At 35.0% G+C, this 14,479-nt stretch overlaps 1 protein-coding gene across 5 annotated transcripts in view; it reads right to left on the reverse strand.

The window, feature by feature from the left end:
* The window catches only part of Macc1 (MET transcriptional regulator MACC1), a 175,919-nt gene that overhangs the window by 21,247 nt on the left and 140,193 nt on the right, over window positions 1-14,479 (reverse strand). The window contains exon 1 of one of the 5 annotated variants that reach the window (XM_047560818.1): window positions 4,804-4,837. The exons of the other annotated variants lie outside the window; for them this stretch is intronic. The gene's annotated coding sequence lies outside the window, so the exon portion shown is untranslated. Of the gene's footprint in view, window positions 1-4,803; window positions 4,838-14,479 lie in introns of those variants that run through there. 5 annotated transcript variants of the gene reach the window in all.

Consider the following 14,479-nt stretch of genomic DNA (forward strand, 5'->3'; position numbering starts at 1 on the left):
AAAAAGATAAAATACATTTTAGACCAATTTCACAATCTACCTAAACTCTTTCATTTCTTGTGAGGAAAAGAGCAAAAAATGAACAATTTACACCCAGGAATCCTTTGAAGCAGATAACCCTTGATACAGAAAAAATAGTCATCATCTGGGGAGAAAAGTGAGAAGTCCTCCCCAGGTGTGGTGGCACACACCTGTAATCCCAGCAGCTCAGGAAGCTGAGGCAGCAGGATCAAGAGTTCAAAGTCAGCCTCAGCAAAAGTCATGCACTAAGTAACTCAGTGAGACCTTGTCCTAAATAAAATACAAAATTAAAAAAAAAGAAAAATAAAAAAAGAAGTCCTCAACCACAGGAAAGCCAGGACAGGTGCCTGACACAGAGGTGATCCTGAATGATGATTACATCTCAGAAGCAAAGGCCCAAAGTAGTCATTGGCTACCATTCCTTGTGGAGCTGCCTTTTTCTTCAGCCGAACTTTACTGTCCTCTAGAGCAGTTCTTCTAAACTTGTATGAGAAGCACCTGAAGGAGTTAATCAAGCACGCCAGGTGGACCTTTCGGGTGTTTCTGATCCAAAAAAGTTTGGGGACATATCTAAAAATCTGCATTTCTAACAAAGTTGCCACTGATGTCAATGCTGTGGATCTCAGGAGCACATGCTGAGAACCACATTCTGAAAACCATTGTGGGAAATGTTTTACCCTGGCCAACTAGTTTCCCTGTTTCCACCGCCCCCCAACATATTCTCCATCTCCCAATCTTTCTTTAACCATGTGCATGCGTGTGCACACACGCACACACACGCACGCACACCCATGGTACTATATCCTAAATCTGGATTTGTTTTCTGTGAATACAGGGAGTATCATCTAAAGAAGTATGAGTCAGTCTTTTTGGAATAAGTAAATGGGAAAAGAGCAGCCTGCTGTCCATTTAATTTGGGACACATTCTTTTAGATGTGCCTTTTATTTATTATGATATTGTATAGCACATTATACAGCACATTATATTTTTCCTCAAGAAATCAATGAAGAAAATTTTGCCCATCACTGATTTTAGTATTAGAACTATGCCTTAAGCAACTGGGGGAATTCACCAAATCTACAACTTAACAAAAGTTCTGAAAAGATATTTTTGAAGGGGGAAGAAGGTGAGGAAGGAAATGGAATTTTGAAAGAATAACCAGGGAAACAATATCTTTTAAAAGAATTATTTCTTTAAAATGTCTCCTTTGAAGTTTTTCTAGTAGTCTTTATACAGTGAAAATTGTTATTGCTAGTCACTGGCAAGTTCAAGATATTTTCCACCTTGTCTTTGAGTATCTCAGACAGCTCTGATTTCTGTGGACTGTACTATATTTAACTCTTCCTAGGATCTGTGCTGCATTTAACTCTGGACCTATGTGTTATGAAATCATGTCCATGTTGGCTACAACTCTTGTAGGTGACAGCGGAGTCTAAAATATCAGGAGAGCTGCTGTTCAACAATTAGACTTCTCCTTCACCCTCAAGTGCCAAATCTACCCAAATGCTACATTAACATGTAAAAGCAACTGTTATAGAAAGCCTGAATGGTTCATAAAGGAATCTAAATCAGCAATGATATTCACCTGGTATAATATTTTTGGGACCTTACCATGGTGTGTGGTCTTTTTGGGTTATCCTAGGGGACCTTCTAATGAGCTAGTGATGCAGTATGATTGGTAATGCATATCCCTAACACCAGTTATTAAGTAGTTTGAATGTGTGTTACCTCTAATCATTCTGAACAAATATTTCAAAGATCATACAGCTTGGCAGGGCAAATTTCAGCAGTCACTTTTCTCCAAGAAATAATAAAATGACTTTAGACAATTATCCAGGGAGGGCAGCAGGGAGCTTGGTGCATTAGACAGTATTAATAATTCACAATAATTTTTATGATGACTCTAACCCTAGTAACTCAAAACATTTCATCAATATATCATCTTGTTAATATTACTATGTCAAGATGTCTATCATTTCTTTGTATTTTATTAACCTTCCATCACCAGCAGAACTAAAGTTCAGGAAAATTACCATCATTGTGCAGCATAACATCACATTAGTGAGCACAAATCAAGAACAGAGAAATAATAGGTCAGGGATTTCTGTATTATCTAGCTTACTGAAGTAGCAATAAACATTCCCAGAAATTTCATCCTGGAAGGAAAAGTGTAAAAGACTTGGAATAGATACACAAAAGAAATATCTAAAAAATTTAAAAATATTAAAAAAAAAAAAAAACAGCCAGGTGCAGTGGCACATGCCTGTAAACTCAGCAATTTGGGATGCTGAGGCAGGAGTATCTCAAGTTCAAGGATAGTATCAGCAACTTAGCAAAATCCTGCCTCAAAAAAAAAAAAAAAAAAAGGATTGGGGATGTAGTTCAGCGGTAAAGTGCCTTTGGATTTAATCCCAATACCAAACAATAATAATAAAATAATAATTGTAAGAACTATTAATTTTTGAGGCAGAGGGGAATGAGGCAAGGGGAGGGGGGAGGGGGTGGGAAAGATGATGGAATGAGATGGACATCATTACCCTATATACATGTATGATTGCATGAATAGTGTGACTCTACATCATGTACAACCAGAGAAATAAAAAGTTGTACTCCATTTGTGTACAATGAATCAAAATGCATTCTGCTGTCATGTATAACTAAATAGAACAAATTTTTAGAAAAGAACTGCTAATTTTTGAGAGTTTCCCTACTTTTGGCACCATGCATACAAAATCACATTTATTACTTGAAGCAATTTTATCATTGTTACTTTTTTAAAGACAGAGCAAAAGACAGAGCAAAAGACAAACTTAGGGACTTTGTGTGCCCAAGAATATAAAGCTACTATACTGGAAAGCCAATATTTCAACTTAAGGGCACTGAATCTTAGAGAACTCTACCATGTTTCCATGTAGATGGGATAGACTGTCTCTTCCAGAGGAAGTGACAAGGGATCTCATATTTTCATTGTTCACCAAGTCCTGAAAATTATGTAGCTATCTTGGTTCACAGGGTTGACAACCCTAACACTTCACACTCAGAGAATGGTTGAAATTATAGGTGGCCATGAAGAAGGGAGAAAGGCATTATTTTAAGTGAAAGAATTTTTTACAGATGATGAAACCAAGTTGCAGAGAGGTTATTTGATTTGCCTAAGGTTTGAGTTCATCACTAGCAGGTTTAGGGATTCAACTGTCATTGCCTGATTCTAAAATTCATAAGAAAGAAGAAGCATATGAGAATTGTTTTCCCCATTTACAGGAACTCTATAAAGTATAAAATGAGATTCTTTAACATTCTAGTGCTATGTATGGCATAGACTTAAAGTCTTAGATTTTAAGACTTGAAAACAAAAATGACGAAAGATTTAATAACCCAAGCATCCAAAGAGAATAAACCACAGTGATCTCCAGGTCTGTGCTGCCCTGCAATCACATCTCCTAACAACCAAGGTCCTTGGGATGTGAAGTCCATTGGCAACGACAGTCCTATTTGCTTTTACCTTACCTCATGCATTTAACATCTTGCCTTCCCGTCACAGAGCAGAGCTCCATAATTGACATTGAAAAACGGGTAAGGCATCTTTCAAAAGTTCAGAGAGCAATTCATGAACACAGAGATATTTAAAAGAGCAACATAATGATGAAACTTGTGGCACAAGTCTGTAATTCCAGCAACTTGAGAGGCTGAAGCCAGACGATTACAAATTTGAGGCCAGTCTCAGCAACTTAGTGAGACCCTGTCTCAGAATAAAAAATAAAAAGGGCTGGGGAGGTGGGTCAAGGTAAATCACTCCTAGGTTATATCCCTAGTATCAAAATATTTTTTAAAAAATTTAAAGAGCATTATAGAGTGTTGTAGTCAGCTTTTTCTCTCTGTGACTAAAGGACCTGAACGGAACAATTGTAGAAGAGGAAACGTTTATTTGAGGGCTCATTGTTTCAGATGTCTTAGTCCATAGAAGGCTGACTACATCTCCAGCCCTGAGGCTGGAGATGAGACTGAACATCATGGCAGAAGAGTGTGGCAGAAGAAAGCAGCTCATGGTGATCAGGAAGCAGAGATAGGTCTCTATTTGCCAGATACAAAAATATACCCCAAAGTCATATCCCCAATAAACCACTTCCTCCACCACATCCACCTCTCCCCAGGGATCAATTCCCTGATTAGGTTAAGGCTATAACCCAATCATTTCTCCTCTAAATCTTCTTGCATTGTCTCACACATGAGCTTTGAATCTCCCATCCAAACTGTAATATAGTTCTGATAAATATCTACTGTAAATCAGCAATCTTTTAATAGTAACCTAAGCATATAGTTATTAATAGATATTTGTCTTTATTATTTGAATTCTTTTCAGTATGTTCATATTATGTATGTGCAATAAATTCATATGTGTGTGCATATACATTCACACACCCTTCCTTGATTTAAAAAGAATTTGAAAATACTTGCCAATACTCAAATGCATGAGCTTATACAAGTGCATTTTATTCTTCAGTTAAAAAGTTCAAAACAAAACAAGTAAGTGAAAAAAATTAAAGTGACATTTTCAGGAAGTTGGTAGGAAGATCAAAATAAAAATAATTGCACAAACATGTTGTAAGTTCCAGTACACTTACTATTGATGAACCACAAATTTGGCTCTCTAACTTCTAAAAGTGACCACAGTTAGGAAAACACGATTAGTTACAAGTTTTTCAGTTACCACATGTTCCAAATACATCACTTAGCAGAAGCACAGTATTACCAGGAATGAAGAGGAGTGGGGAGGAACCTACCACTACTGGGAATAACATCACAGCCGTGTCCTTGTGTCCTTTACAGTATGCTCAAAGGAAAATACCGTTCATGGAATTCTGTCTTGATGTGGTTGATGTCATCTCATCTAAGGGCAATTCTGTCAAGACAGATGGGGAGCCGTGGGATACAGCTAAGCAGCCATTCACCTCCCTATCCTAGTATAGGGACACATTTCAGATGAGTTCCTAAAACATAGGAAAGACCACCTGGTCCAGTGAAACACTAAGTTCCTCTCAACAAAGTTTGTTTTCACTTTTCAAGCTACACTGACTTGGACATTCTATCCCTAAAATCCAGAGTAGCTCTTTCTCTCGAAGACCCAAACAATCAGCTCAAATTAAAGATGGGAGGCACATTCTCTTGTGAACATTTAGATAAGTAGTCAAAATGCAGACCCTAGCAGAGGCCCATTCTCTCTCAGTCTTTTATGCCATGATTTTTGTTGGTCATAGACCAAGAGTTTTAGTACTTTCTTTATAAGAGAACATTTAATGAGTTTGTTATCAAACCCCCACTGTTGCAATACAGTATCCCCATCCCCAGTGATGTGACTCTCAAGGTCAACTCTAAGCAATAAATATCCCAAGCAAATTCTCAGAGTTACATTATCTTCAAAACCTTTCCTGATAACTGAACAAGTTTGTTACATGAGTTGTCAGATATGACATTTGTTGTGTTATAATTGTTGATTTTAACTACTTTTCCTCTGCACCCGTCAGTGCAAGAGCAGCTTTATGGTTGCATTTTACAAAAGGTACAAAGGTCAACTCCTGATTCTGGGAAGGGGCAGACCAAAGGCAGATGACTAATGAAGCTGAACCTGTAAGGCCCTCACTTTCCAAGGAACTGAACCTAATTCTGCATTTGTTTTCTTCTGTGCTTCATTCTACTGTTTCAAAGAATTCTTAACAGGAAATCATAAGCTCTCACTGGTTGTCCCTGATCATATATATATTTTTTCTTTTTTTCCTTTTTAGTACTGAAGATTGAACCCAGGGGTGCGTAACCACTGAGCTACATCCCAGCCCTTTTATATTTTATTTTGAAACAGGGTCTCACTAAGTTGCTTAGGGTCTTGTTAAACTGCTGAGGCTGCTTTGAATTTGTGAACCTCCTGCCTCAGCCTCCCAAGTCACTTGGATTACAAGTGTGAGCCACCATGCCCAGTGTCTTTTTTCTTTTCTTATATGTGAATGCAATTTGATAAAGTACAAAGACTTTGGAATCACAATTATCCTGTTTTAGATCTTGGGATACAAACTTGGAAAACTTCCTAAACATTTATGGGACTCTGTTTATCATCTCTTAAAAAATAAAGTATTCTTATTAGTATATAACAATCCCACATTCATGCTGCTCTTAAGGATTAAAGGAAATACTGTATAAAAGCTGCCTGACAAGGTGATTCCCTTTCCCTTCCTCTGGTCCTACCCTCTGGATTAGTCAGAGGTAATGTTTAGAAACAAACCTTCCCTACTGGGCCCACTCCAGAGGCTTCTCCTCGCTCAGCTGACTTGAGACCCCAGCCTCACTCCCCCACTCCATAAGAAGTAAAAATAACTGCCAATCGAACCTGCCTTGGGATCCTGTGTCCCATTCTTCACTACTTACAGAATATTTTACCATTCGTTGCCATGACTCCTGTCAAAAAGAGAGCCTGGCCACATTGTTGCTTGTATTCTTGATAATTGCCATTCTGATTGGAGTGAGATGAAAAAATATATACTCATACATTGCTGGTGGGAATGCAAAATGGTGCAACCATTATGAAAAGCAGTGTGGAGATTAAGAAAACTTGGAATGAAATCAACATTTGACCCAGTTATCCCACTCCTAGATTTATACCCAAAGGACTTAAAATCAATATACTATAGTGATGTAGCCACATCAATGATTACACCAGTTCAATACACCATAGCTAAAATATGGCACCAACCTAGATACCCTTCAGCAGATGAATGGATAAAGAAAATGTGGTATACATATATAATGGAATATTACTCAGTTTTAAAGAAGAATGAATTCTGGCATTTCCTGGTAAATGGATGGAGTTATAGAATATCATGCTAAGTGAAATAAGCCAAACCAAAAAAACAAAGGCCAAATGTTTACTCTGATATGTGGATGCTAATTCACAATAAGGAGGGTGGGGTAGAGAAGAATAGAGTTACTTTATATTAGGTAGAAGGGAGTGAAGAGAGAGGAGTGGATATGGTGGTATGGGTGTAGTAATGATAGTAGAGAGAAAACAGACATTATTACCTCATGTACATTTATGACTGCATGACCAATGGGATCCTACAATACATATAATCAGAAAAATGAGAGATTGTGCTCCATTTATGTATGATCTATCAAAATGTATAAATGCATTCTACTTTCATGTACAACAAATTAGAACAAATTAGAGAGAGAGAAAGTCTGGCTGCATGAAGACAGAGGCACAGGAATGGAGTAGAAAGAATGTGGTCTTTGAAATTAAAAAAGATATAAGTTGTTTCTAAGCAACACTTATAAATAAATTTACTGATCTGAGCATCATTTTTCTAATTGATAAGAGGAGGAAAATAATATTTACTTAAAAAAGTTGTTATGACAGTATGTAAACTAGATCTCAATAAAGTTTTTAAAAGATTAAATATCATAAGTCCCCAATGAATACCAAATGCTGCTTAAATGTAATTCTTGTCTATTTTATTTTTTTTCATATCTGTGCCAATTCTGATGACTTTAAGCCAGAGTTATGAGAAGTTACTGACAGATACTTAAAAAAGTATTAAAGACAGAATAAGCTCTGTACAAGTTTAATTGCCATTTTATCTTAATTGATTATTCAATCTGACAAGAGCCCTTCCATCTCTCTGGAGAAGTATACTATTTTCTAATTAGATTTTTATCCTCCTTTTGCAATAAAATTTAATGTTTTTCAGCCAACACTTGCTCCACTATTAGTGTAAGGAATTAAAGAATCCCAATCTACTTTACCCAAAGAAAAACACTCTCTGACAAATATTTTCTTCATAGCCACTGTGTTCCTGTACTCACACACACAAGCACATACACATCTGTATAGGAATGACTGATTTTAATGTTCAAATTAATTATAATTCGATTACATAATTAAGTTAATCACATTTTGTTATTTTGTTATTCTCCTTTCAACTTGTTTAATTCTAATAGAAATAGCAAATTAAATACAAAGGGAACCATCCTGAACAGTATCAGCAGAATTGCCCATCAGCATCTTTTCATTTCATAAAATCAACTTAAAACTCAACCCATCACTTAAAAGCCCAAAGTGATTGCAAATCTTTCCAAGAAGGAGCTTTTCCTATCCATCTCCCCTTCACCTAAAGCAGATGGAATATTCAATGTCGGGAGTTGCTTTTCTCTGTGCTGAGTCCCTCTGCAGCTCTGTGGTAGCTGGTGGGCTCCTTGGGATCAGCTGGGAAAACTGGAAGGTGGCTCAGGGTTGTGGCCACAGCACCACCTGGTGCCAGGTCAGGGTCGTCCTGGGCTATATCCTGGAGCTTTACCCTGTTCCTACTACCCACTCACCATTTGTCCATTTGTCCTAACCAGTTTGGTATAAAATGTTGGTTCCCAACTGTTACTCTGTAACCAAGTCAATTTTGGAGCTTAAAAGAAAAGAAAATACAGATGTCCAGAAACCATCCCAAGTGTCTGTGGTAGAATCCAAACATCATTATTTTTACAAAAATCTCACAGAGATTCCACTACACATACATACAAACACACACACACATACAAACACACACACACGCACACACACACACACACACACACACAAGATTGAGATTGAGAATCACTAAATCATAATTTCCAGGTGATAATAATATTATGTCTCATTTTGTTTTGTCTGAACCATATTACTAAACATGATAAAATATATGGCAGTTCATGATATCCATCCTTGTTAGGCAAATCTTCCACTGACCAAGCACTTGTTGGACCATTGTGCTACACATAAGATTTCAGTCTGATAAAGAAAACACTAATTTCCTCTTCTCTGTGGCATGGCCCCTCCTAGCACAGTCTATGAATTATGGCTAAGACCAGTTCTGCTCTAAGCATTAGGAACAAATACTCTCTCCCTCATTATGCTTTGTTGAGGTCCATGTCTAAGATCTAGATTGAAAAACTTCTAGATATTGAATCAAAATAAAGCATGCCTTTAGCATAATCCCTTGTTCTGCCTGTATCTTAGGCAAAATGTTTTCTGTGCTTCAGGTAGAATTTTCTAGCTTACCACATTGCATTGGGAGTTCAGCTACTCATAAAAATGGACAGGGACCTGGCATTATTTACTTCAAATGGTCTTCACCAAACCTTGACACTAATAGAAAATGTGATCCTGTATCCTAGCCACATATAATCTTGACCCAATAGGCCAGGAGTCTCTAAAGATAGTACACTCATTCCAGACATGCTACCATAAAACTGTTTTAGAACTATATAGGGTAGTTGAGATGAATACTATTAGCTACAATAGGAAAAGTAGCTCTGAAAATGGGGCTGAGGAACTCTATTCTCTGTTGAGTACTAGTTACGTCACATGAATATTTCTATACTATGGATGACTATGTTCCTTTACATATGTAGATTCTAATATGTTCATTTAAAAAAAGCTAGCTTATTTATGATTTCAAAGAAGTGGGTAAGTTGACAGTCGGATGAACAGTGAACACAACATTCAGCATTGGAGTGTGACTTCCTGAAGGGCAGGGATTGCCTGAATCATCTCTGGACCCCAACACTTGGCATGACTCATAAAGTAAGTTCTGAGTAGAATTGGTGGATCATTAAAACTAAATGATATTGCACACATGCAATCTGTGTAGAAAGACAAAGAGAATCAGATAGGACTTGATGGTAAGCAAGATTGCAACTCACATGTGAAATTCATGTTGAAAAGACTCACCCTACCAACACCTCGCAGAGCTTAACATATTTCAGAGAAAAAATATGAGGCGATCATTTTAAAATGTTGAGGTTAAAATACAATGGAACTACCTGCTCGAATTCAGGTGTGAGAAAGAAATTTTAGAATGGTTAAGTAAATGTCATATCAGCAACAAAAGCTAGGTTATAAAAATATATAATTGTATGGGAAATTCCTTAAAATATATGCAAAAGCATGATATAAAATATATATATATGCCTTGTGTATATGTAAATGCACATAACTTATAGGTGTTGTAATGTAGAAAAGTACAGGAATAAAAAAATTTTATGAAAAAAAGATACCCTTGATCTTTTATGTATATCATTCCAAGTAGCACTCCTCTGATCTACTCAAAAAAATATCAAAAAAGGAAATACAAAGTATGTGGCAAAAGAATGTTTGTACTGTATATCTCTGAATGTGAATTCATATTCATATTCATTGCATGTATAACCATGGCATAAATATTCATTCAAATGCTCTTAGTACTTTGTATATTGAAAACAATCTGCTATCTTATTATACTTTAAATATATATATTTCATTACTTTTGAAAAATGCCTTATCTCCATTTTCAGTTTTCTCTTAAAAAATTAAGACAACTTCTAACACTAAAGATAACATTTTGTGTCTTATATATCACATATCACCAATGCAATCTTCCAATATCTTGTCAGTTTTCTTACTTTATTATATTTTATGGCATATATTCTGATTTTTTTATGTTGACCAATTTAAAAATTTTTTTCTGACTTGACCTCCTTTTATGTGTTTATGATTAGAAAGACTTTATCTACCCTGCAATCAAATGAGTACTAACTTTTATGAAGTTCTTGTTCCTTATGATTTTAACTTCTCTTTTTTAAAACTCTTTCATTCAGTGAGATTTTATTTTGATGTATGATGTAGCACTGAGGGTCTTATTTTTCAAATTACCCATTACTCCAACAGTCACTAAAAAGAAATATGTTACCACTGGTACAAAATAAGTATCTCTGAATGTATACAAAATCTGTACATGTATTCAATCAATTATGGTCCTTGTATTTTTTTCAATGGACCATCAATTTTAAATTATGGCAGGCAAGAACAGATTCCAAAAGAAATTTGATGCAATGTGGCACAAAATACAATTATTTTGAATTTTTTCAAAGATACCTGCATCTAACAAATAAAATAAACTCATACATTTTCAAATATATTGCAACATCACCATTTTCATTTAACTGCATGCATTGTATATGATTTTTAAATGATACATGTATATTTATATTCATGTATTAGATTTTTTAATAGTTCTATCAGTAAAAACCTAAGAAAAGTTTTAGATAAGATTGCAGTGTCTCATCCCAGTACTCTGTCATTATTTTAAATCTTGAAATTAGATTTTTCTTTTATTTCTCCTTCTTGCCCTTGTTTTGGACAAAGAAATAGCATTTTAACATGTTTCTTGACCCCAGTGAGAAAATCTAATGCTAATAAGTTTGTTGGTGAAGTTGAAGAAATCTTATATCAATTCCCTTAGAACTGTTTGGAATATAGCAAAGATTCAGCTGAAATGCTGATAGAAATCTTTCCTTTGCAAACCACAGGAAAGAGACAACATGAAAGCAGGAGATTAGTGTTAGAATCAGACTCCACTACTGACTTGTCCGAAGTCCTGGAGTAAGTACCTCTTGGGCCTCTATGTTCTGGTGGTCATCACTCAGGGCAGGTGTGGAAATCAAATCAGATATCAAATATCTGGTGATTTGTAAACTGGGAAGAAAATTATTAAGTACAGTAAATGTTTTCTTTAAAAAATATTAACAGAGCACATTTTTTAGTTTATAAATGTCTGGAGAGTACTATTATTTTATTTTAAATTATGATTTAGTTTCTTTGCACAATGTATGCATATAAGAAACATCATGATGTGTACCTTAAATATAAAAAAAAACTTAGACAATTATACCTCAACAAAGATGAAAATGTTAAAATTTTAAAAAACTTCAACTACCTTCCTACACTGTATTTCTCCAAATCTTGCCTATGAACTGTCAACTTTGCTTTGGGGACCAGAGATGTTTTGATTTTCTATATTAATATAAATTGGTATTAGTGGATTTTGGAAAGAAAGGAAAATGCCAAAGCCTCAAATCAATCATCTTGATCAGAAGTCTGTTAAATTTTTTAATTTTTTGATTAAAAAGTAAAACTTTTGTCTTGTTTAGGAAAGAATAAAATACCAATTCATTCCAGATAGTGATAGAAAATATGTATCAAAAATTTATGAAAACAAAAATATTGAAAATAAAGCAATTGAGCTTTTATTTACCAAGCTTAAAAACACCCAAATCCAACAACAACAACTCTCTCTCTCTCTCTCTCTATATATATATATATATATATACATATATATATGCACCTGGCAATTGAATTGATCGGTAATGAGAAAAGATGATTCATTCAAAAGACCAAAATAATTAATACAGACTTAGGAAATTTTTATAGAATAAAAAAATTAAAAATTAAGAGGAAGAAATATAACTGCAGGTTCAAAGAATAAGAAATCATTTTGAAAAAAATTACAAATAATAATTTAATAAATTTGGGAGGCTAGACTAAAAAATATTTTCTAAGTATGGGTGTGTGTTCAACATAAGCTCAACAAGTAAACATGAGTTCACGAAGTAAAAAATTTCAATGGACAAATAAGCAGGAAATAAATAGAAATGTTAAGAATATGTTTTTAAAATTTATCTGGCTAATCAAGGTTTATACCAGGTTCTACCAAAGTTTCTAATTATAAAATCTTTATATAACTATTCCATATCATAAATTATAATGGAATTTTCTTAAGCATAGAAAGGAAGAATAATGATGGCATAAAATTATAATAAGCCCCAATGAATAAGAGGTTCAACATTCTACATAAAACATTAACAAATGAAATATACGAATGTATTAGATGAATAATACATGGTAACTAAATTAGGTTTCTTAGGAATGAATGCCTATTTAAATATTTGATAATGTATTAATTTAATAATGACATTAATTTAGTAAATGAAAATTATGACCATCTTACAGCATCATGAAAAATCTTTTGCTAAAACATGCCAATTATCAAGGAATAGATGAATAAATTTGACCTAATAAAAATTAGCTGCCACAACCTCCCTTATATATCACAATTAATGGTAAAATACTAGAAATACTGAATCTAAAAAGCACAATATGTGGAGCTACCATACTACTGTTCTACTCTGCACTCTACACTACTGTTACACTTTGCAAAAATGCAAAGAGTGCATAACTAAAGAAATGAACAGGAAAAATAAATTAAAATATAAACATTTAAAAGGATAAAAAATATTTCATGTAACTATGATGATAGTGCTAATAAATCCAAAAGAAGAACTAACAGACTACTAAAAGGAGAAGTCTAAGTAGCCAATATAAGATAAATACCTAAAGGCCAGTGATCAATTAGGTAATGTCAAGGGGAAAAAAGTCTCATTAATAGAATAAATCACCCATAAAATAGAACAGCTATGCAAACTAATGTTGCAAATCTTATATGAAAGCAAACTCAATTGAGCCATATAAAGCACATACTTAGTGAAGATGTCAATTCTTCCAAATTAAGCATAAGAGAAAGAAACAATTGAATTTAACTCGTGTGGCAGGCTGAGTTCTAAGATGATGCCCCCTGATTTTCAACAATGTCTAATCCCTTCCTTTGAATGTGAATTGAATCTTCTATCATAAGATGCGTCACCCATGACTATGTTACATCATGTGACAAAAGTGAAATTCTTCTGCGGGTACTCAACTCAGCCAGGTGGGCTCTTGAATAGTGGAATTTTCTGCACATAGTCACAGAACTGGGAGGCCTCGTGAAGGATGCGAGCAACTTCCAGGAGCCCAATGTGGGCCTTGGCTGCCATTGGGAAGGGAATAAGGAGTTCCATACTACATTTGCCAGAAACTAATTTTTACCAGTAACAAGAATGAGCTTGGAAGGACGTTTTCCACCAGAACTCTCAAAGATAAATTTGGCCTGTCTGGCACCTTGATTTTGACCCTATGTTACGTTTAACAGAGGACCCTGCCTTATTGTGCCAGGCTTTCTGCACAACATTGAACTAGTAGATTGTTGCTCAGTGTGTGAAAATTTATTTTGTAGAAAGAGAAATCAAATACAACAAAATCATTCTAAAATTCACCTGGAGTAGAAATGTCCACAATTTATATCTTAGCCTCCCTTTCTACCTCATTCTGCTCCCTGCCTCTTGTAATATCCCAATGCTACCAATTATTCAAGACAAGGACTTTCAATACTTCTAGTGCTATTTGCCACCCTCTCGTGTCATGATGTATCTCCTTATCAGCTTAGATTTTATTATTCATCGTTGTAATAATCTGTTCTCAACTCCTAAGCCTGCTTTTGCTCTATCATATTGGTAGGAAAAACTCCATTCAACTCCATTGCTCCCTAATGCTGAGACCAGCACGGCATGACCCTCAACTTTGCTCAATGAAGAATATACCAAATCCTATGTCCTTCCACCTAACCACCCTTCCACCCTCCACAACAATTTTCTTGTCTCTTTCACTCTCACGTAACTTAACAATATCCATTCTTTTTCTCTCTTGGATAAAGCCCTTGCTATCTACTTTGCTAAAAAAGAAAAAAATAGAAG

The sequence above is a fragment of the Sciurus carolinensis genome, chromosome 8 (assembly GCF_902686445.1).
Source record: "Sciurus carolinensis chromosome 8, mSciCar1.2, whole genome shotgun sequence".
Taxonomy (NCBI): Eukaryota; Metazoa; Chordata; class Mammalia; order Rodentia; family Sciuridae; genus Sciurus; species Sciurus carolinensis.